This window comes from Pteropus alecto, unplaced genomic scaffold (genome assembly GCF_000325575.1).
Source record: "Pteropus alecto unplaced genomic scaffold, ASM32557v1 scaffold215, whole genome shotgun sequence".
NCBI lineage: Eukaryota > Metazoa > Chordata > Mammalia > Chiroptera > Pteropodidae > Pteropus > Pteropus alecto.
The window spans coordinates 794,401-816,980 of NW_006436287.1; positions in this window are offsets into that span (position 1 = coordinate 794,401).

Consider the following 22,580-nt stretch of genomic DNA (forward strand, 5'->3'; position numbering starts at 1 on the left):
CTTCCAGTGGACGCTGGGAGTCCTCGGGCCTGAATTCTAACTTGGGATATCTCCTCTTACTTATTCTACCATTATGTTCAGTTGCCTGAGGCCTTTCCACATCCTATTCCTTCTCTTGCTCCTGGAAGGGCTACTCCTCGACACCCCACTTCCCAACCAGCTGGGTAAAGAAGGAAGACCTAGAGCTCTCCCTCAGGCCTTGGGGAACACCCAGGTGCACCCAGGAATGGGGAGGGTGGTGGTGCTGGAAGGGGAAGGAGCTTCCGTGAAGCAACATTCTTCCTCTGGCTGAGCAGCTGCTCTACCTTGGGCCCCAGGTTCCTAATAGGATGGACTGTCCCTGGTACTTTGGGTGGTTTTCCCCAAGTTCTGGCCAGGCCTCCCTCCCATTGTTCTCATCATGACCATCTCCTACCAGACAGCACTACCCTCAGTTTGTAGCACCAAGAATCTGGGCCAGAAATAGTGAAGAAGTATAGGACTATAAGCGGTATCAGTTAAGGGGTTAATGTCATTCATTCAACAGCTTTGTACTGAGTACCTACTGTATGGAGGGGTCCTTGCTAAGATATGTAATGGTAAACCAGATAGACAGGGCTAGCCCTCAAGGGCTGCTGCTTAATGCAATCAGTTCTGCAGTAGGAAAATATACTTATTTGAACTCTTTGCCAGGGACTATGCTAAATTACTCTATGTGGAACTTCTTATTTGATTTTCAAAATAACTATATGAAGTAGGTGCTACTATAGCCTCTGTTTCCCTGGGGATGTGCTGGATAGCCTGGTGACGATGGTCAGCAACACCGTACTGTATATCTGACAATTGCTAAGAGAGTAGATCTTAAAAGTTCTCATCACAAGAAAAAAAATTTTGGGACTATGTATGTTTCTAGCATGTTAACTAGAGTTATTGTAGTGACTGTTTTATAATAAATACAAATAATTGAATTATTGTGTTGTACACCTAAAACTAACATAATGTTATATGTCAATTATATCTCAATAATAAAAAATTAACAAGTTTTGGGGATCTAATGTACAGTATAGTGATTATATAATACTGTGTTATATATTTGAATGTTGCTAAGAGAGTCAATCTTAAATATTCTCAGCACAAAAAGGAAATGGTAATTATGTACCAGGAAAGAGGTGTGTTAGCTAATGCTATGGTGGTAATCATTTTGTAATAGGTATGTATCAAATCAGTACTTTAACTTACACAATATCCTATGTCAACTATATCTCGATAAAGCTGGAAAGAAACGAAACTCCCCCTCCATTTACAGTTGGGAAAACTGAGACTTAGAGAAGTTAATTAATTTATTTTCGGGGTCCCTCAACTAGTCAGTGAAGAGGCCAGGATTTGAAGGCCATTTTTTGACTCTGACTCTGGAAGCCACACCTTCAGAACTTAAGCTGGGAAGGGGGGACAGTGCTGCTCATAACCTTGGGGGTTCAAGGAAGTCTTCCCAGATGGAGTGACATCTAAGTTGCTGTTACTTCTAGAAGAGGGGATTGTATGAAGATGGGTGTAGGGAGGAGAAGGGTATTCAAGGCAAGGGGGAACGGCATGTGCAAAGGCCCAAAACACCTATTCTGTGTTCTACCTGGTTAGTGCCAGGCGAGAAAATGGAAACCCTTACTTACTCTCTAGGACCATAAGCATCTCAAGGACAAGGCTATTCTGACTCACCTGTGTATTCCCACTACCCGGCCTGGTATCAGGCATATAGTAGGGCTCGCAAATATTTCTGGACTGGGAAACTTTAAAGGGAGATGCTCAGTGACAGGGAAGAGGGACTGAGCCGGGAAATTCTGTTACACTCCTTCCTGGCAGGACCTTCCCTTGTGTCTTGGCAGATGTTCTGAGAAAACAGGCTCACACTCTTCCCACAAACCCTAGGATGCTGCCCTTGCCTGAATTTGGACATGGCGTCTAAATATCGTTCAGCCAGTGCCTCCTAACCTTTCCGAGGTCACGCATGCTTTTGAATTGCTTGGGAAAGCATTTCCTGCAGAAAATGCACATACAACACCCACAGGATTCCACGTGGAGTGTTCTAGAGACCCTCGCCTCCAAGGCCCACCTGGGAAGTTGCCTCATATGGAGGCCAGAATCCTCTCTGGCCCCTCTCCCTATTGACTCTGATACCTGCTGGGTCAGGTGACCCATCTCCACCTGGGAAAACTGGACTAGGCTCAGCCTCTTTTTCCTGCCCACAGCTGGGCCCAGAACAGCCTGCTTCCAGCACACAGTCTATCCTGCCCTACTTCCTGACTCAGACTGCTAGACCCTGAACCCGCGGGGCTGCCACCACTATCCCCCGTGCCCTTCCCACTATCCAGCTTTGTTCTACTCCTGTCCCTCCCTTTCTCTTCTACTTCCGTGTGCTGCCTAGGGAAATCCAGAGCATCCAGGATCCTCAGTGGGAATGGCCCCCATTCCTGCCGGGGGCTCACCCAGCCCCTGCCTTCCTTCTGGTCCCCTCTCTTTCTGTACTACAATGTATGTGATTGTCCAGTCATCCTATCCAGTTTGCTCATTCAACTACTTACACGACAAAAGTTTCAAAGAATGTCATTAGGACTTCTGTTTCCTCTTCAGTCCTCTCCTACGTCCATTCTCCTTTCTAGTCTGCTTAGATGACATCATTTCTATCAATCTGTTGTTAAACTCTATACTCCCTTATCACTTTGCTGCTGCTGAGCCGAACCCCAGCCCTAGGAGGCCTTGGGTGGGAATCTGTTTCAACAATCAGTCTGGTTGTTCTCTGTGTGTGCTGTTCTCCATGCATGCATTTCCCTCCCCTTCTTTCCTGCTTGTGCTCCCAAGTCTCTCCCCACCCTCCCTTGCAGGGCTGCTTTCTACTTCCTAGAGTCCAAGGGAAGTGAGAGAGAATAGACTCTGAACAGGACCGCAGGCAAGATGGGGAGCAGGAGCAGGGAAGAGACTCTGAGGTGAGTGGTACTCAGCAGTACTCAGCAGTACTCCAGCATAGACCCCCGCCCTCTGGACTTGACTCCCCTATGGACACACTGGACTGGCCCACTGAAGCGGAGGGTCCCATGTGGCACTGGTAAAAGGAGAGCAGAACTTCGTCCCTTGATCCTTCTCCCCTGAGGAAGGTAGACAACAGAACTGGCAGGGGGATTCCCCCCACATGGGGCAGGGGTGGGTGGCCCTGCAGAGCCAGCTGCCCTCTATCCTGCACTGGCTCCTGTGCGCTACTGGACGAAGTTGTGCTTGTGGGAAGCTGGACCACTCTTATTCACCATTATGTCATGGCTGCCACCTGGGGGTGCATCCCCGCTTAGAAGTCCTGCTGTATGTGCCTGTGGCGACTGTTTCAAACCTTCAACTCTTCCTCCTCCCCAGCTGAGCTCCGTTCAGTGGGGCCACCACCTACTCGAAGTTACCATGTGGACCTCCCTTTCCCTGTGCCTATGCCTCCCTGATAGACCTCTCTGCTCGCCTCTGCTGCACCTTCTACTATTAGTAACTTGAATTATTGATGGCCACTTTTATTGCCTGTATCTTCACTCCGTCCCCTCCTTCTGGTTTCTTCCCAACAGCATGTAAACATCCACAGACTTTCTCCATCTTAAAAATATTTTTCCAGTCTTTCTCTCCCCAACTTCTACTTCACAAACAAGCTTCTTGAAAAAGTGGTCTTTACTGACTGCCTCCATTTCTTCATCTCTCTGCACTCTGAAATCCACTCTGACCTTGTGCCATTCCTCCTCTGCTCCACAAAACCAGTCCTGCCAAGATGACTGATGACCTTCATGTCACCAAACCAAGGATACTCTCTTTAGTCCTTTCTACAGCTCTTAGCAGTTTGGTAATGACTGACTATTATCTTCCTCTCAAAACATCCTCTTGCCTCAGGGTGCAGGACACAGACCTCTCTGGGCTCCTTTTAGTCTCCTTTGTCAGTCTGGTCTTGTCTGCTGAGTCATGAACTCCATGCTTCCTCCGGACTTGCTCCCAGCCCTTGACCCTGCTCACATACCACCATGTAGTGTCTTCTGCTCCCAGGACTCCAGTCAAGACTTGGGCATTTCAGATATCCCATGAAGTCATTTCCCCTTGAATATCTCACAGGGATCTACTCACTGTATCTGATCCAATTCCTGATTTTCTTTCCCAACTTGTTCCTCCACCAGCTTTCCCTCAACTCAGCAACCACGTGCCCAGGAATCACCCCTGGTACCTCCTCTTCTTCTCTCCCCACATTCCATTCATTACCAAGCCTTATCCTTTCTTCCTCCTCAGGGTCTCACATATCCAGCCACTCCTCTTCTCTCTACTGTCTCCTCCTCATCCACACCCCCTCATTTCTCATCTGGACACCCCTCCCAGGAGCTCCTGTATGTAGCAGGTGCTCTCTTCTCTAGTGCTGCTCTGCCCCACTCTGACTTTTCCCAGTCTACTTCCCTGATCGTACCTCTCCTTGCTAAAAAAAAACAACAACAACATCGATGGCTTCCCATTGCTGTCAGGAAAAAATGCAAATCCCTATATGACATCCAGGATCCTCCCTTCCCTGGAACTCTGTATCCAGCCCTTCTGGCTTCTTGCAGTCCCTGAACTCATACCCTTTCATGGAGCACTTCACCCACCTTGACTGCCATCCACCATCTCGGGCAGGAATCAGTCAGTGAGCACTCCTGTACAGGCACCTAGGCAGACACAGAGGAAGCGAGAGGCACAGCTTGGGGTTTGACAGGTGTAAGTGAAGGAAGATAAGGCATGGCCCAGGGAGGTGGGACATGCTGTAGGGCAGTGCTTGGACTGGAGAGTAGGGGCAGAGTTGATTGGAGGTTGACTGGGTTGGCTGTGGTTGAGGCTGGCTGAGGGAAGCTGTCATCACTCACCGCATAGAGCTCAGGAGTCGACGTTGGGCACGTAGAACGTCAGGTGCCTGAGACATCCAAGGGGAGATAAGGAGAAGGCAGATGGATAAACTGTTCTAGAACCCAGGAGAAAGATCTAGGTATAAGCTTAATTTGAATAAAGGCTAGGTCTTGGGAGCAGATGTGGTCACTCAGGAAACACGTGCAAAGGAAGAAGAGAAGAGACCTGAAATGGAGCTCTGAGAAATAACCACGCCTACAGGATGGTCATTAGAGGAGAGGCCTCTCTGAGTTTTCTCATCTGTAAAATGAGTATAACAATGTGAGTTGCTGAAAGGATTAGGTAAGATGAAGTATATAAAGTGTTTGAAACAGAGTTGGTGCTCATTGATGGATCCTGTAGGTATGACATGTTTCCACAGTGACCTTCCTCTTGGTTACATTGGTTTATTAACAGCCCTTCAAAAGATGTTACCAAAGACTTGGACTTCATCGCTGCTGACCGCAGTCCCACACCAGATATTAGGTTCTGTGAATGCAGCCCAAGGTTGCACTTGTGTTTTTGGTCTTGCAGGCTGCTGCTAAGCATAGGCTCAGCCGCGACCTCTGGGTCAATGTGAGGGAGGCATTGAACCCGAGAGCCTACAAGTTAAGATGTAAAGGAAGCAACCAGGCCTCTGGCAGGAGCTGAAGGCAGTCCTCAGACCTAGCATCTGTTCCATGCCCTTTATAGCAGCGCCCTGGAAAGTAGCGGCTATCCCCAGGGCCCCTTGTTCAGTGCTCTGAGCTTCCCAGGCAGGCATTGGGAAAGGGAGAGGAGGTGGGGGAGGGGGAAAGTGAAAAGAAGGACAGGTTTGAGGAGCTACTGGGACGATGAAGGAAGGGCGAAGGGTCTCCAGGTTAGGATGCTCTGGGTCCCCCATCCAAATCTCCTTTCAATGATGCTGGGGCAATGCAATGTCTGCTGCCTCTGATGAAGGGAGTCCGACTTTGACCATCTTTGGGAAGCTGGACTCCTGGCTGGTGGGTGATGGCTGGAGCAACATTGCCCTCGCATGGCCTGGTCTGCAAAGCCAGTCAGTGGATGTTCCCTAGATATTACCACTGTGCTTAGGCACCCTGCCTCTGGTGAGGTCCCACAGGCTGCCTCTCTATCAGCCAGCTTTCTAGTCCTTGGCTGTCTGGCAGCCGGACAGTCCATTTCCAGCTGTGTTAACTAAGAATGTCCCTTTGTTTCTAGAGTATGTTAGCTGTTGCTGCCTGGTATATTTCTGTCTGTCCTGCTGACTTGGGCTGTCTGTCTCTGTCTCTGTGATCAGCATCTCCTGTCTCTTTCCATCAGTCTCAACCTCACTCCATGCTTTGGTCTTTGTTTCTGCACTTTCTTCTGTCTTTGTCTTGTTCCCTGCCCCTTTCCGTTGTCCCTGTGTCCTGGAGCTGGGGTCATGTCTGCCCTCCCCCTAATAGTGGACTGATTCTTGGGAAAGACTGAGATTTTCAGCTTTTTCCACGATGAGTCAGGAACTCCTGGAGGGATGAGCGCTCAGGCCGTACCCAGCAGTGACCTCAGAGGATGCAGGAAGTCAGAGGAGCCTAGGGAGTGCTGAGGACTGTGACAAAAGATTTTCCAAAATATGCTCACGGGGCTGGCTGGGGCGGGTGCATTCCAGTGGATGTTTAGGGAGAAGACTGAGTGGGCTGGCTGGCTGCCAGCATGGAGCAGTGCTGCAGCGCTGTTCAAGCTGCCGCCTGTGTGCAGGGTTTTCCCATTCTCCTCTATCCTCACCAGGCTTTCTGTTGCCTCAGGGACTTTGCACAAACTGCTTCTCTTTCCTGGAATAGTCTTGCTCTTGAGTCCTCATCTTAGAAATCACTTCCTCTCCTGATTTACAATATCTGAGATAGGCCTTTCCTTTTCTGTACCCAGGCAGCACCTTCTCCACTGTTAATGTTACCTGATTGAAGTTTTACGTCCCCCACTTGTATGTCTATTGCTGTATCATCAGTGTCTGACCCTTTCTAGTCTCAGTAAATACTTGTAGAAAGAACATTCTGGAGTCCCACCTGGCCTCTCAACTTGTTGCTTCCTCTTTGAAGCCTCTCTTCTCTCTCTGCTTCCATAGGTTTTAGGATTGTGCTGTCCAATGTAGAAGTCATTAGACGCATGTGACTATTTACATTTAAACTAAGTAAAATGAAGTAAAATTAAAAGGTCAGTTCCTCAGTCACACTAACCACTTTTCAAAACGCTGTGCCCACGAGTAGCTGGTGGCTGCTGGCCTTGCTGGCTGGTGCAGAACAGATGTAGGACATTAGCATTGTGACGGAAAGTTCGGTTGGTCAGCGCTGTCTTAGAACAATCTTTGGAAACTGCTCTTTTCCTCAGATTATTTTCCATCTTCGGGGAGGATAGAACCCTGATGGGTGCCTCTTAGGTAACATAGGTTTGGTGGGTGGATGGATGGATGGTTTCTGAGCTGGCCAGTGGAGCTTTCTTGCTGGTCTGTGGAGATGTTGTTCTGTTTCAGGTTCTGCAAGGGAACACAAGGTCTTTGGTGACCCTGAGCCTGAAAACTTGAACTTGTTGGTGGCCTTCTCTTGGTGGCCTTCAGGAGAGAGACTCGGGGCTGCAAGATTTGGGGGTTCCTTCAGGTAAGGTGATGGACTGATGGGCAGACTTGGAGCCTCATGTTTTGGAGAGAGCACTGAGTTGTGCTGTAGGGTGAAAGTAGCCAAGATGGCTGCAGCAAACCAACTGCAGAAGGGGTGGTCGCATCCAGGCCTCAGGGATGGCTGCTGGGCTCACATCTTTGCAGACCTGAGCTCTGAGAGAAGGATGAGGGTCTTGGGAGACGGATGAGGCAGCTACAAGGCTAGAGTCCTGCCCAGCACAGGGCAGAAAGGAGTTGAAGCCGGCCTGGGAAGACCCTGTCTCACCCCCATCTCTCACCAGCACCTGGGCTTGGACAGTTGGGGTCACAACAGAGGTCTGTCCCTGTAGGAGCAGGAGCTCAGTGATGGTCTCTGTTCTGTCCCTGTGGGGTCCTCTCCATTTACTACCCCAAAATGCTCCAGGCAACAGTCCTGCCTTGCTGCAGCTGCTCTGAGGAGAAAGGGATAGAGGGAGGACAGTCAGGTGGTCAGGGCCCCCCAAAACACATCTGCGTGCATACACTCATATTCATACAAATGCATACACACACTCATTCTCACAAACATATATTCATATGCACATCCACAGATGTACATATGCAGAAACACACACACACAGACACACACACACACACACACGTACATATGCAGAAACACACACACACAGACACCACACACACACACACACACACACACACACACACACAATCCCTTTAATGGCTCCCAATGCTCCCTAGATAATCTGTGATTTTGTCTGACAAGCTTGGAACAGGCCTCCAGGAGACATCAGACCTATACCGGAGTGAAGAGACAGCTAGTAATCTGAGGTCCCAGGGATGCTGTGGGAATTAGAGGGGGCCTTGCCAACCTACAGTGGTCACAGAGCTCCAGGGTAGCAGAACTGAACCTGGCCTTGGAATTCAGATAGCATTCAGGGGAGGAGAGGGTGGGCGAGAGATTTTGTGTGCATAAACAGGGAAGCAGCAAAGTGCCAGGGACAGTGGGAGATGGGAGGAACTCGGGTTGCCCACATGGGACAGGTAATACCCTCTCCCCCTCCCCATTTGCTCTGCCTATCCCTGACCTGCTCTTCCCTCCCCCTGGTTTCTCAGCATCTTTGTGCCAGAGGCCTCAGAAGTTCCTGGAAACTCTCTGTCTGGCCTTTGGCCCAGGAACAGGCCTGGAAGTGGTGGGGGGCAAAGGGCTGCCTGCTCGTCATCTGTCTGTAGGGTTCTCTGAGTTGGCAGCCAGGAGATGGGGTTACCTGTGGACAGCCAGGGACTGGGAGGATGTGTGAAATAGGGGGAAGGAGGGGGATACTTTTGCCTGAACTTTCTGTGGGGGAGTGGGCATGTCTCGGCATGGATGTGTGGTGTGTGGTGGCAGGAGGGCAGCCTTCCTGAAGTTTTTATGTTGGTCGTGGATCTGCTGGCAGCTGGAGTTGTCCCAGAGACCATGGACTTCCCCAGCATTTTGCTATGAATTGAGGGTCCTGGCACTCACACAGAAAGCTCCCAAATATATCCCAAGGAAAGGAAAGGGAAATACTCAGAGGGTGACATTGGATGCATGAGAGGGCAAGGGACACATGCTCTATTTATTTTGGGGGGTCACCTGGACCTTCTTTTGAAGACTGAGGCCTGCCATTGCCTGGCTGTGTGACCCTGAGTTATGGGACTAGACCCTCACCTCATTAGGAGGCTCTATTGAGGAGTGAATGGAAGAGTGTGGGGGCTAGGGGTGGTGTGCAGTGGAGGAAAGCTCAGGGCTGACCGTGAACCTGCTGGTGGAGTCTAGCCCAGGGCTGCTTGGATCACAGACCTGAGGGTTGGCTCTGAAGCTGAGGCTAGGAGCCCAGGGGTGGGCAGGATGGGGCTCAGGGTCCATCTGAGCCCCAGCTCAAGATCCTAGGCTCACTCAGAGGTGATGGAACGTTGTGGAGAGGACTTAGAAGATGAGCTCAGGTCCCAGCTGGCAACCTAGGGCCTGTCACTGGCCTCTCTGGGCCTTAGTTTCTTCATCTGTGAAGAACAGGGATGCCAATACCCATGTGTAACAGTGCCTGCTTTGGCTCCCTTCGTCTTCCCACTCACTCTTTGTCCCCAGCCTGTTCTGGCACTTTCTAGGCAGGGTAAACAAGGACTATAGGAGGACTCCCTCTGGGTGAAGCAGCCCATGGAGACTGTGGGGGACACTGATCAGGGCCTCCCCATAACCTCTGCTGTGTCTGTGAGTCACTGACAGGCTCACCTGGTCAGCTGTACCACTTGGTGCCACTTTGTGCCACACACATGGTTGTGCCCTCTCTTCTACCTGCGGCAGTTGTCTGGGTGACAAGACTTTCAGCTTGGGGGATAGGAGCAGTTTCCTTGGTCCCCTGACATCCAGTTGGGAAGGGGTATCCCCTGCCAAGCCCAGGGAACAGTGTGTGGGTCTATGCAAGGAAATTGTCCCAGGTGACCTGAATGCCTTGAAGGAAGACGTCTGGTAAATTCTCTCACCTTCCTGCCCTGGCCCTCATGTCCCACTGCTTGAGTCACTCTGTTGAGATAGGAGTTGGTTTCTCCTAACAACGCCTCAATACTGGTCCTGAAGTGGTTGTCACATACCATCTGGTGCACCCCTCACTTCGTAGATGAGGAAACCAAGGCCCAGAGGGCAAGGCACAGCCCAAGGGGACACTGTGGTGTGGAGACGTGGCGGGATAGAGCAATTAATTGAACAAATGCATGTTGAACACTCCCTGTGCACCAGGTGTGTGCCAGGACCCATGCAGGTGCTGGGATTCCGTGTTGAGGAAGCTGTAGTCTTGTCTTGGAGAGCATATGACCCTATCAGAATGTCGCGGGATCCAGAGCTGTGGGGAGAGCAGAGCAGGAGGCTGGCCACTGGCCACTCTTCCACGTCAGTGTGCTGCACCCAGATTTAGCCTTCTGTGCCTTCTTGTTTGTTTGTGTTTTTAAAATCTGCTTTGAAGCGAAGATAGTAATAGTATGGAGGCCACAGTTCGTTGTGAGTGCATGTGTGAAGTGTACAGAAGAGTGCTGTGTAAGTGCTTGCTCTATCTGTAATGCAGCTGTCACCTGCCTTTGGCGCCTTTGGTTTCTGGGCGTGGATCAGACACCTTCCTCCAGGGAAGGGTGGGGGAGGAACAGCTGTGTGGGGGAGGAGAAGGAACGGTTGGGGGCTGGAGGTGTCCCTGCTCTCCCCTGCCCAGAGGTGGGGAAGGTCAGGCAAGGAAAAAACTGGCCAGGACCCGATCTGCTGTGTTACAAGTTCAAAAAACAGAAACATCAAATAAACAATGAGAGCCCCGCTCTTAAACCCATTCGATACCTTTAACCCCCCTCAACTCATTTTGCAAAACCTACTCCTTAAGATTAAACACAATTAACAGTCTAAACTGCATTCTTTTTAGACCTTTCATGCATTTATTTTATTTTTATTTTTAATTTTTGAATTTTTAAAAGATTTTATTTCAGCCAAACTGACAACATGCTGAGGAGCAATGTCTCGAATGCTCCCTAGACCTTTTATATATGTTAATAACCTAAATATACACACATAAATACCATTTTTGTTTTTTAAAAAAGGAAAGAATTTTGCATAATATTATACTCATTGTCCTGCAACCTGACTTTCTACCTAACGATGCGTCTCTGAAATCCTTCCACTTCACACGTGGAATCCTCCGCTGTCTTCTGCATTCCACAGCATGGACATCCCAGAATTTTTGTGCCATCTCCCTAGAAATTGTCATTTGGTGTTTCTCAATCTTTTGCTATTACTAATAACGCTGCTGCAAACAGCCTGGTACATGTGTCCTGTGTCCACATGCAGTGTTTCTGAGGCTAAATTCCCCAAGAGGAAGAGCAGAGAGAAAGGGAATGTGCACTTAAACAATTGTGGGCATCTTTAGGGTTTGCTGATGCAAACCCCCATGTGTGTATATGTGTGTTCAGGGATCAGGAGAGCCATGTGTGTGGGGAGCACAGTTCCCATGACCCAGGCCCCCATACTCTCAAGGCTTCTGGGGCCACATAGCGTGGGACCCCTGAGCACACTTACTGCTCCTCTGCCTCCCTCATATGGGCCTCAGTGCCACTCCTCAGTCCTACTAAATGTCTTAGTCCATTCATTTCCTCTCTCTCTCTTCTAGATAGTCATTTTGTGCTTTCGCTCTTCCTGCAGCCTCCCTCTTCACTCCCTGCTGATGACCTCACGTCCTGTCTCACCCAGAAAATAGAAGCCACCAGGTGAGAATGTCTGCAGTCGCCAACTGCCCACCTGCATCATTGCCTGTCGTCTTCTTTCCTGGGGCCAAGGCAGCCCCGCTATTCTGCAACCTGATCTTTAAAAGAATTATCATTGAGATATAATTCACAAAACATAAAATTCACCCTTTTAAACTGTACAATTCAGTGTTTTTTTTTTTAATATCCACAGAGTTATGCAACCATCACCAGTAGATGATTCCAGAATATTTCCATCACCCCAAATTGAAACCCCATGCCCATTAGCAGCCACTCCCCAGTCTCCCTCCCTGCAAGACTCTGACAACCACTAATCTACCTTCTCTATGGGAAAATTGAGTCTCTATGAATTCATTTATTCTGGACATTTTATGTAAACGGAATCATACAATATGTGGCTTTTGGCGTCTGGTTTCTTTCACTGTTGTCAAGATTCATCTATGTTATAGCATGTACCCGTACTTCATCCCTTCTTATGGCTGAATAATATTCTATTGTATGGAGAGACCACAGTTTGACTAGCCACTTATTATCTGATGGACATTTGAATTTTGACTTTCAGCTATTATGAATGATGTTGCCATGAACATTTGTGTACCCCTCTTTTTGTGGCCATATGTCTTTATTTCTCTGGGGTATACTTACGAGTGGAATTGCTGGGCATTTGGTAACTCTGTGTTGAACTTTTTTCCAAACTGACTATACCATTTTACATTCCCATGAGCAGTGTATGAGGATTCTGATTTTTCCACATCTTTGCCAACACTTGTTACTGTCTTTTTGGTCCTGACCATCCTAGTGGATATGCAGAGCTATCTCATCAAGACCAACAACCAGGTCTCATCCTTCTCCCCTGCTTGAGGACATGCTCTCTCTCTTTCAACAGGCTTTTCTTTCTCTACCAATCACTCCCATCAGTGTAAAGCAGGTTCTTATTTTTTCCCCATCTTAAAAATCCGCAAATCTCTCTTGAATCTACTCTCCCTTCAGCTACCATCTCATCTCTCCCTTCCTTTTTACAACAAAATTCCACGAAAGAATTGTCTCAACTTATCTCCAATTTCTTTTTTCATTCTTGCTTGCTCTTCTATCAGGCTTTTGTCACCACCCTGTCACCAAAACTGTTACTCTCAAGGTCACCAGTGCCCTCTGCATTGCTGAATCCAGTGGCCCTTTCTCAGTCCTGACTTGAGGATCAGCAGCTTTTGAACTGGTTGTTCGCTCCCTCCTTTTTCTTGACTTGGACTCTGGGACACCGGCCTCCTGATTCCCTGTCCTTTGCTGCCTCCTCCTCCTCACTCTCCTGTGCTTTCCCACAGCATCTTCCTGACCTTGATCAAGGGCTTTGGGGGCTCAGTCCTTGGTCCCTTCACTTTTCTTTTTACCCTATTGAAACTCATGCAGTCTCATGACTTTAAATGCCATCCAAGTGCTTTTAAATACCCAGATTCCAGTGGCTTTAGGCAGGACCTCTCCCCTGAGCTTCAGACTCATTTATTCAACTTCTCTTGGACATCTAATAGGCAACTCTGATCTGACAAGTCCCAAATGAAGCACCTGAGTCCTCTCATTAAGACTGCCAATCCCACATCTCGGCAAGGGCACCACCATTTTTTTCTGTAGTTTAGACCAAAAGCTTGGAGTCAGCCTTGACTCTTCTTCCTCTCACACCCCAGCAAATCCTGCCTCTTTTCCTCATCCACCACTTCAGCTACTCCCAGTCCAAGCCACCGCTTCCTAACCAGTGTCTCTGTTTCCATTGACCCCCACAGTCTATTTTCAACACTGTCCAGAGAGATCCTTTTAAAACGCAAGCTGGGTTAGGCCATTCCTCTACTCAGCACCCTGCAATAAAGCCCCATTTTGCAGGGTCAAAGCCTTTGCAATGGCTTTCAAGCTCGTACAGGATCTGGTCCCAGCCACTACCATTCTGGCAGCCCTCCATTTAACTTCATTGGCCCTTTTCGGTTCCTCAGACACGCAGGCATAGCTCAGCCTGTGCGCTTGCTGTTCCCTCTGGAACGCTCCTGCCCTAAAATCTACATGGCTCTCTTCCTCATCTCCTTCCAGACTTTACTCAAATGTCACCGCCTCTGTGAGATCATGTCTGACCACTCTGTCTAAAGTCACAACCCCTTGGGCACTGTCTACCTGCTTTCTGCTTTTCCTAGTCTTTACCCCTCTAGCATCCTGTCTGTTCTATGTGTTGGACTTGTTTATTTTTGTTTCCCCCACTAGAATGTAAGCGCCATAAAGGCAGGGCTTTTAGTCTGTTTTATTCACCACTCTGTACTCAGCCCCTAAAATAATGCCTGTCACACAGCAGGAGCTGAGTAACTATTTGCTGACGCTAGTAGTCTGGAAGTTCTTTCTGATGTTGAAGAACAGCCTCTACCTGCTATACCATATATAGCCAGAAGGTGGCACTGTGACAACAGAAATAGCAGATCCCTGGTTTACCAGCCACTTTTCTCAGAAATCCACTCCCACAGAAGTCCCTGCTTCAGAGGTAAAATGCTGAAATGTATGTGACAATGTATGTGCCTCCAAGGTCAGTCTTTTGTCTGTTTCTCATCTCCTGGCAGGATTCCAGAGAACCCGTGATTATTTCTGGGCTGATGAGGGTCACTGAACCTTCCTGCCCCGCCAGCTCCAGGTCCAGGTGATGGTGAGATATCTGGAATCAGACAGCCAGCTGCTGGCAGGTGAATAGATTTGGCTAGACCCTGGGGAATCTTTTAGGGAGCCCTGAGAGAGCAGTGGGGCTTCCCCGCTCACCTCCTCTCTGCTCTTAGCCTTGGGACCTGTCCCGTAGGCCTGGGGCAACCTCAAGCACTTGGCCTGTGTCTGGCTCTGACCGTTCTCAGTAATCAAGAGAACCCTTCTTTCCCTCCTCAGGAGGTGAGTAAAGTGAAAGCCCCTTGGCTCTATGTTCCTGCTGCTTCTCACGGTGAGCATGTGGAGGCGCGAGCAAGGACCCTGGGCTCAGACCAGGGCCCATTCCTGGCTTTGCTACTTCCCAAATGGGTGAACTTGGCAAATTCTGATCCTCAGTTTTGTCATCTGTTCAGTGGAAGAGACATGCCCATCTCATGGAGAAGGTTATATGCTTGTAAAACACCTGTCTGGTTCTGGACTTGAGTAGGCAGGTGCCCTCGGTAAGTGCTAGTTCCCATCCTGGAAGCAGATAGTGTGAAGACTGTCTGGGCACCAACATCAGACCAGGAGAGAGGGCTGGTGACCGGACCATTCATTGTTCATTTACTTATTCTAACGTCTGTGCAATGCATCTCCTGTGTGCCCAGGCTGCGTAGAGCTTTAGGGCACTGTAGGGACCACGAAAGACTTTGTGCTGGCATTCAGGGAACTAAGAATTAATGGAAGAGACAGGACTAAACCTACATAAAAAAGTTAAATAACGGATATGAGATGGAATACAAGAGATGTCAGCAGGCTGCTAATGATAGATTACCCAGTGAGTGGGACAGACAGCAAATGCTCTGAGTCTGGTATGAGGAGCAGAGTGGGTGGTGTGTTCTGGGGAGGCCATGGTGGGCTTGGGGGAAGAGGTAGGTGGAGGCCAAGGCCAGGTCTGCGGTCAGTTTCCAGAGCTGCTCCTGACTGTGTATCAGGCTGGAAGTGTCCTGTTGCTTGCCTGGGGCTGTGGCCGGCATTGGCTGGGGCCACCTGGAGTTGGACCTGGCCCTTACTCAAGAGACGGTTCCAAGGATGGTACCGCTGTCTGCAGACACAGAGAAGACCAGGGTGATGTCCTGGGCCGAGGGTACCCTGGCCCCACCGAAGCTGGTTAAATGTGGGGGTTGGAGCCACCATCAGGATGGGGAACCTCCCCAGGGAGTGTGTTAGGACACTTGGGATTTTGGAGCTGATGCCATCCTGCAGGACCTCAAGTGTGGGAGCACAATGAGTGATGTTGTAGCTCTTCCTGAAAAGTCCCAGTGTGACTTTCAAGAAACGTAAAACTATCAAGAACCTGTGAAGGTGCTATAGCCAGTAGATAATGAATAAAAGCAGAGATCAAGGGCTCCATCTCCTGGTGAGACCCCTACCACCATGTCCAAGAAACCTGTGGGCCTCACCCTATCCCCAACACATTTTTCATGTTGCACCCAGCAAGAAGCCGTCAGGACCCTGGGACCAGCATTTATGAGGGCGGCAATAGCTATAGAACCATTTGACCTTTCCCAGTGTCTCAGAACTTGCCGTCTTCCATTCCTGCAAACACCTCTCAGAGCAGTGCTAGCTTGTGTCCAATTTTCTATGCCTAATCTTAGACCTGCTGCCCTTGACCTTCTCACCTTCTGCTTCCCTTATCCAGGTTCTTGCAGTTTCCCTGAGGGAAAAATTGAGGCTGCAGGAAAGGACCCAGGAGCCCCAACACACTCCCTCACTGACCTCAGAGACCCCACATCTAGCAAAGCTCGCTCCTGAGTGTCTGGTCTCTGTGTTCCCATCTGCGGGGAAGCTGCCATCTCGTGTGGCCCTGGCAGGCATGGGGCACAGAGGCCCAGGCAGATCCTGAGGGTCAGCTACCTCTGCCCTCTCCCTGCCAGTCTGGGCTTGGGGCTGCTGCTCTTCCCGTGTCCTTGCTTTGCTCAGCTGCCCGACTGGCACCGAGGACCTCTGCTGGCCCCTCTGGGTTTTCAGGCTGGGGCAGGGCCTGGGAAGTGAGTCTGTTTACTCCACTGCCCCTCCTCCATGGCACAAGGCAGAACACTCACTTAGATTAATTAATCTGCTGCCCAGCCTGCTCTTCCGGCCCATCTTTTATTCATGGACAAGCGGCGTTCTCTGCTTTACCAGGACATGAGCATCAATATTTCATACTTGCTTTGCTTGCCAGCTCTCTGCTCCCTCCTTCCTGTTTCCCCCCAGCTCTAGGACCTGGAAGCCTGGGCATGCTGGCCTAGTCCAGGATGTCATCGCAGATGCCCATGCTGCCTTCTTCAGCTCCTCTGCCTGTGGCCTGTATGCTGTGCCATCATTGGAAGAGCCAGGCCTGAACCAGAAGCCTTTTTGACTAAGTGAGCTGGAGAGGCAGAGGAAACAGAGGGCCAAGCCTGCAGGGAGCATCTGGGCTAGAATTCTGAGGGTAAGGGATTTATACCTTAGGGTGGTGGGGACGCTGCAGCTGGCACAGCCTGTCTTGTCACCATACTTGCTGGATTTTTCTCAGGATGGGAGATGAAGGTTGTGCAGCACCTGGCATAGATCTGGTCACACAGTAAGTGCTCATTTTTCTTCCCCTTCTAGACCAGGATATCTTATGCATTTTTTCCATTCCCTGTGCCTAAGCAGTTGAGTGAATGACAGGCGATAGGAATCAAGTGATACCAGCCTTCAGGAGCATAGGTGTACCTTTCACCCTGCTCCTGATCCTACTCACCTTAGCTTCCAGGCTCTCCAGGTTTCCATATAAGTGTTCAGAATCCCAAGGGCTAAACTTTGGATCTGGAGGGGCCCTAACCAGGATCTAGCCCAGGGCTTTCAACCTGGGTTTGTAGAGGGCCTCCTGGAGGGGGAATGAATCTCTGAAACACAAAATCAAGGGTGATGGTGGTGGTGGTGGTTGTGATGTGTGTGTGTATGGGTGTATTTTCTGGGGGAGGATTCCTGGCTTTCCACAGATTCTTAGTGGGGTTTATGAGCCATAAAAGGTTATAAACCACTGAACAGGTCAGATCTCTTTATAATATGGAAGGAAGAGACTGGAGTTACTTGTCCAAGGAGCCACCTCTAAGGTAAGAGTGTGGGAATACGAGCGTGATGGGTGTGTGAATGACATGTGTGCATGCGTGAGTGTGAGTGTGAGTGTGAGTGTGTGTGTGTGTGTGTGTGTGTAAGTGTGACAGCACTGGGTGGGTGCTGGGTCATAAAGCAATACGTTGTACCTGCCCTGGAGGAACTCGCAGTCTGGTTGGCAGAGTGTAGCCGGGATGGCAGCAGTAACTGTCAGGTAGCCTTTGGAAAGGCTGTGCGCCCTTTCCCAGGCTGGTGGCCACCATTCATCTCTGTGGTCGAGGTGCCTGCTGAGCTGAGCTCCAGTCTGGGGGGACTGCTGTATTCCTGGATAGTGCTGAGGGAGGGATGAGAGGCCGCACACTGAACTGCCGTTGTGTATGGTGGGGGGCTCCATGAGGGCCTGTGAAGTGTTCCGCTCCCCTTCTTTCCTCACACCCTATACCTGATCTGTCAGGACTTTCTGCCTGCTAAACCTCCAAATACGCCTGGAACCTGACCACTTCCACTGCTTGTGGTCACCCTGTCTACGCTCCTTCCGTAACCTCTGCATGGTCTCCAGCTCTCTCTGGTGTCCCCTGAAGTCAGCTCAGCGCAGCAACCACGAGTCTCAGCGGCTCTCAGGCTCACTCGTGCCAGCCACTTAGGCGGGCTCCACCCGGGGCCTCTGCGCCTCTTCTTTCCCCAGACGTCCTCCTGTCTCAGTCTCTCACGTCTTTCAAGTCTTTGCTGAAATGTCACCCACTCTCACCCTTCAACCCTGTACTTTTAATTGTCTTCCTTAGCAGGCATCACCTTCTGAGTACCAGTCATTTAGTTGTGCATGTTTACTGTATACTGTTTGTTTCCTGCCTACACAATGAAACCTCCCTCATGGCAGGAATTTTTATATTTTGTTCACTGATTCATCCAGAGCAGTGCCCACTAGGAGGGGCTCAATAAATATTGTGGGTTGAATAAATGAATGAACAAATGAATGAGTGAATAAATTCTCCACCATATACTCCATGGCCCATTTAGGACAGCCCATGGATATTTTCTTCCCTCAGGCCTAAGCGCCAGAAAAACCTTATCCTGTGTTGAGAAACTGATGTTCAAATATTCATTTATTCAATATATTTATTGAGCACCTACTATGTGCCAGGCACCATCCCAGGTGCTGTGGAGACCATCATGAACAAAATAGGCAAATACCACTTGCTGTCTAGGGCTGAGTATTTCTCTCATGGATCCTGAGGGTCTTGTCACTGTTTTCTTTTCTGCTTTGGCTATCCCCATTTCCAGAGCTAATTTTGCCAAAATTTCTGAGTTCTAAAACTACCCCTCTAATCTCACTGTTATTCTTTTCTTCTCTTTGTGTCTTGATTGTTTTTTTCAGAAAAAGGAAGTTCATGACAAGAATGTGAATTATCTGGTGGGCTGGCCGAGCTCTGGAAAGTGCTAGGGACTGAGGCCTCTCATGGTCTCTCTCTGGAATCTCTCTTGGTCACTGTCTCTGCAGCCTCACCTCTCTCTGGGTCTCTGCCATCTGCTTCCTTCTTTTGTGGCTTGTGGACCTGCTTTCCCACTTACACACTGAATATGAGGCCCTATCACTCTTGCTTTGATGCAATAATCCATTTATATGTTTAACCTTAGAGTATTATATGCACACTTATACCATTTCACCATCTTTTGACAGCATGATGTGCATAGATTACTGCCTGTAGATGAATGCATTCATATGGGGGTGGGGTGGGTGGAGCTCGTTCTGACTGAAGAGAGGGGTCAAGCAGAGATGGAGGATTCCTGGGAGAGAAGAAGCTGAAGGTGATAGACCTTTTGCTTGGGGGACGGTCTCTTGCTGCCACTGGCCCTGACAGGCCCCTCTTTAAGAGTCAATGTGATATGCTTAGCCACAGCCTAGCAACTGTTTGGGCCAGATATACTTTTGTCACCACTCCACCAACTCCTGATAAGTTCCCCCCTCTTCAGCCCATCTAGACAGCCTTGGACTTCACAGCCTTATTTCCAGATGAAGTCAAAGACCCTTTTGCCCTTGGCCCTTGTTACTATCACAGGCGACTCCTGCATCTGAAGTTTGGTGCCAGGAAAAGAGATAGAAGGGTGTGGGGGGATGAGAGCAATTGGCACAGAGGGCCAGGGTCAGAAGATGCTCAAGGGGGAGATTGAGAGGTTTGGGCTGGGGGTGGGATGGAAGGAACCGGGTGGAGGTGCTGGCCGCACAGCCACATGTCACAGATGTGTCCATGTCTCTCTACCTTGAACTACATCGACCCTCTGTCAGTACTGCACCCTTGAGCAACTAACCATTCTGTTGGGGTAAGGAGTGGGGTATGGCCAAGAGAAAAAGGGACTTTGGCCTGAAAGCCAGAGGTAGAGGTACCCTATCTTTTCTGTGTATCCTGGACCTGGGGTTTTACTCTGACCCGTAGTCCCCGCTTTACTCTCTGCCCCTTGCCCCACATCCCCTCTGGTTTAGGAAGAGGAGCCTGCAGTAGGGGAAGCAACTTCCTGGGCCCATTGCTGAGGCTGTAATGTGTAACGGCTAACTGGTCATGTGCCTTGAACAAATTAAGTAACTTAACTTCTCTGTGCCTCGGTTTTTCCATCTGCACATTCGAGATAATAGTGCCTATCTCATAGGATTGTTGTAAAGATTAAGCGAGTTATACAATAAAGAATTCAAGAGAGTGCCTGCATATAGTCAGTACTCAATAAGCGTTAGCCACTCTTATCATTTGAGGTGTTCTAGAAGTTTCTTCCCACTCCTATATCTCCTCCATACATGCATAGCTTGAAATTCCTCCTGCACTTATTTCTTTGGATGAGAGTTCTTCCAAAGGCTCTGCTTAAAAAACACAGACTAGTCTCTGACAACACAGCCCAAAGGCTGTCTGTTGTGTGACCTTGGGCAGCTCTATGGCTCCTTTGAGCCTTGATTCCTTCTCCTTAGATGAGATAACAGCAGACCCATCTGTAGGGCTCTTGTGAAGACAAAATGAGACCAAGTGTTTGAGATACTCAGCATGGCATGTGGCATGGCATGAGTGGTCAAGGTGCCTGCCATGTCTCATCTCACTGGAGGCTGGCTTCACCTCTGATCTGGCAGTGCAGGGCTCATCATACCCCTTCCAGGTGAGGAGACCGAGGCTGAGAGGGTAAGTGACCTTCTGAGCAAGGCTGGAACTTCAGCTTCCTGGCTCAGGCTAGTGCTCTCTCCAGGGAGTAGCCCTCGGAATTCCTGGCATACGTGGCCATCCATCAAATTGGCTTGTTTGGTGTGATGGGGTAATTAGGTACTTTGCCCAGACCTGGGGTCTGGAGGGAGTGGGCCCACAGGACAGGGAAAGGGGGAAGGCCTGGAAAGGGGCTGGTGGGGGTGGTAGTGTGTGAGTGAGTGTGAGTTTCTAGATGTGGGGGTGGGGGCATCAGGAGACAAGTGAACCTCTCACTTCACAGCTTTGCCACAAGCTAGCCCTGCCCTCTGAGACTGTGAGCCCCTTATTCTCCCTGTCCCTGCAGCGTCCAGGGCCTAGCCTCTGGGCTTGGGGAGCCCTGGAATAAAGCTGCCTGCAGGGCAGGAAACTGGATGCCTGGCCCCACCCCAAGGTGGGGACCTCTTTGATGCCTCCAGGCCTAAGGAGGGATAGAGACTGGCTCTGACCCAGGGAAAAGCTTAGGTGTGATCTCATTTTTTACTGAAATTGTGAGGAGGAAAAGGCAGATAAAAATAGCCTATCTGGACTGGGGAGGGGAAAAGCAATTTCCTTCCGACATCTCTTTTTCTGATTCTTAAAAGATGCAATTTGGAAATACCTTGGTGGTTCTGAATGGGGTGTGGGCCAGGCCACCTAAAAGGCATTAGTGTGGGGATCTGGGGGCTACTGGGGAGCAGTGGGGGCAATGGGGAAAGGGACAACTGTTTTGCTGGGTTTCAGCCCAGCCTCAAGGACAGCCCAGAGGGGGAGACATAAAGGGATGGTTTGGCAGAGGGTGCGCTGAGAAGTGAGGATGGCAGGGATTGATGAGACAGGAAGAGGGTTGGGATCCTGATAGGCAGAAGGGTGGATAAATGTGCTGGGGGACAATTCCAAGTCTGGTTGGGGTGGGAGGGTGGCCCAGTACCTAAAGGGATTCCTGCTTTGGGGTCAGCATCTCAGGAGATTTCACAGGGCAGAGGCACCAAATCCATCCTGAAGTTCAATGAATTCTGATCTCTCTTCTGGAAACCCTCTGGGTGCTTTATCATGGGGGCTTGGTCAGAGCCTACAGGAGCAGCTGGAGCCTGGCAGGGGTTGGTAAGAGAACCTAGGCCAACCTTAATGCCTCAGGGTTCCTGTGCTTGTTGTCCTCTAGGGCCATTCTCTATGTTCCCCAGTAACCTCCTCTTCAAACTGCTACTTCTATTTGCAGAGGTATTTCAGCAGCCATGGCATAGCAGTGAGGATTGCAGCTTAGGAGACAGGTTGGGCCCCTTTGAGTAGAGCAGAAATGGAGACTAAAAATTACTGTAGGAGCCTCCCTTCCTTGTGACATGTTAACCCCATGTCTTAAAGCACTAACTTGTCAACCAACCCTTCAACTAACCCATCAACCACCTGAGTCCACCAACCTATCAATCAAAACAGTACTCCATTAACCTCCACTAACCGCCAACCAACATATTACCCTACGCAGCGCCACACCACCAACCCACCAACCTTCTAAGTAACTACCAACCAACCCACTAACCAGCCAATCTGCCAACCAACCAGTCCACTAACCTATCCTTTCTCCATCCTGTCACTCCACTAACTAGGCTATCATCCAACTCACCAATCAACCCATTTCCTCACTGTCCAATCAGGAGATAGAAACTACACAGTAATATTAACAGGAAAGGTTAAATATGAAGATATTAACAAAATAGGAGATGACTTACTAAGGGGTACCTAATAACTGTAACAGGGATTGCCTACCTACTTTAAAGAAACACAGGACTAGCAAGTATGGGGCATGGCTACTACCTCTGGGATGGAGGCAGAGCATCAAAGGAAAGAATAAATCCAGAATAGCC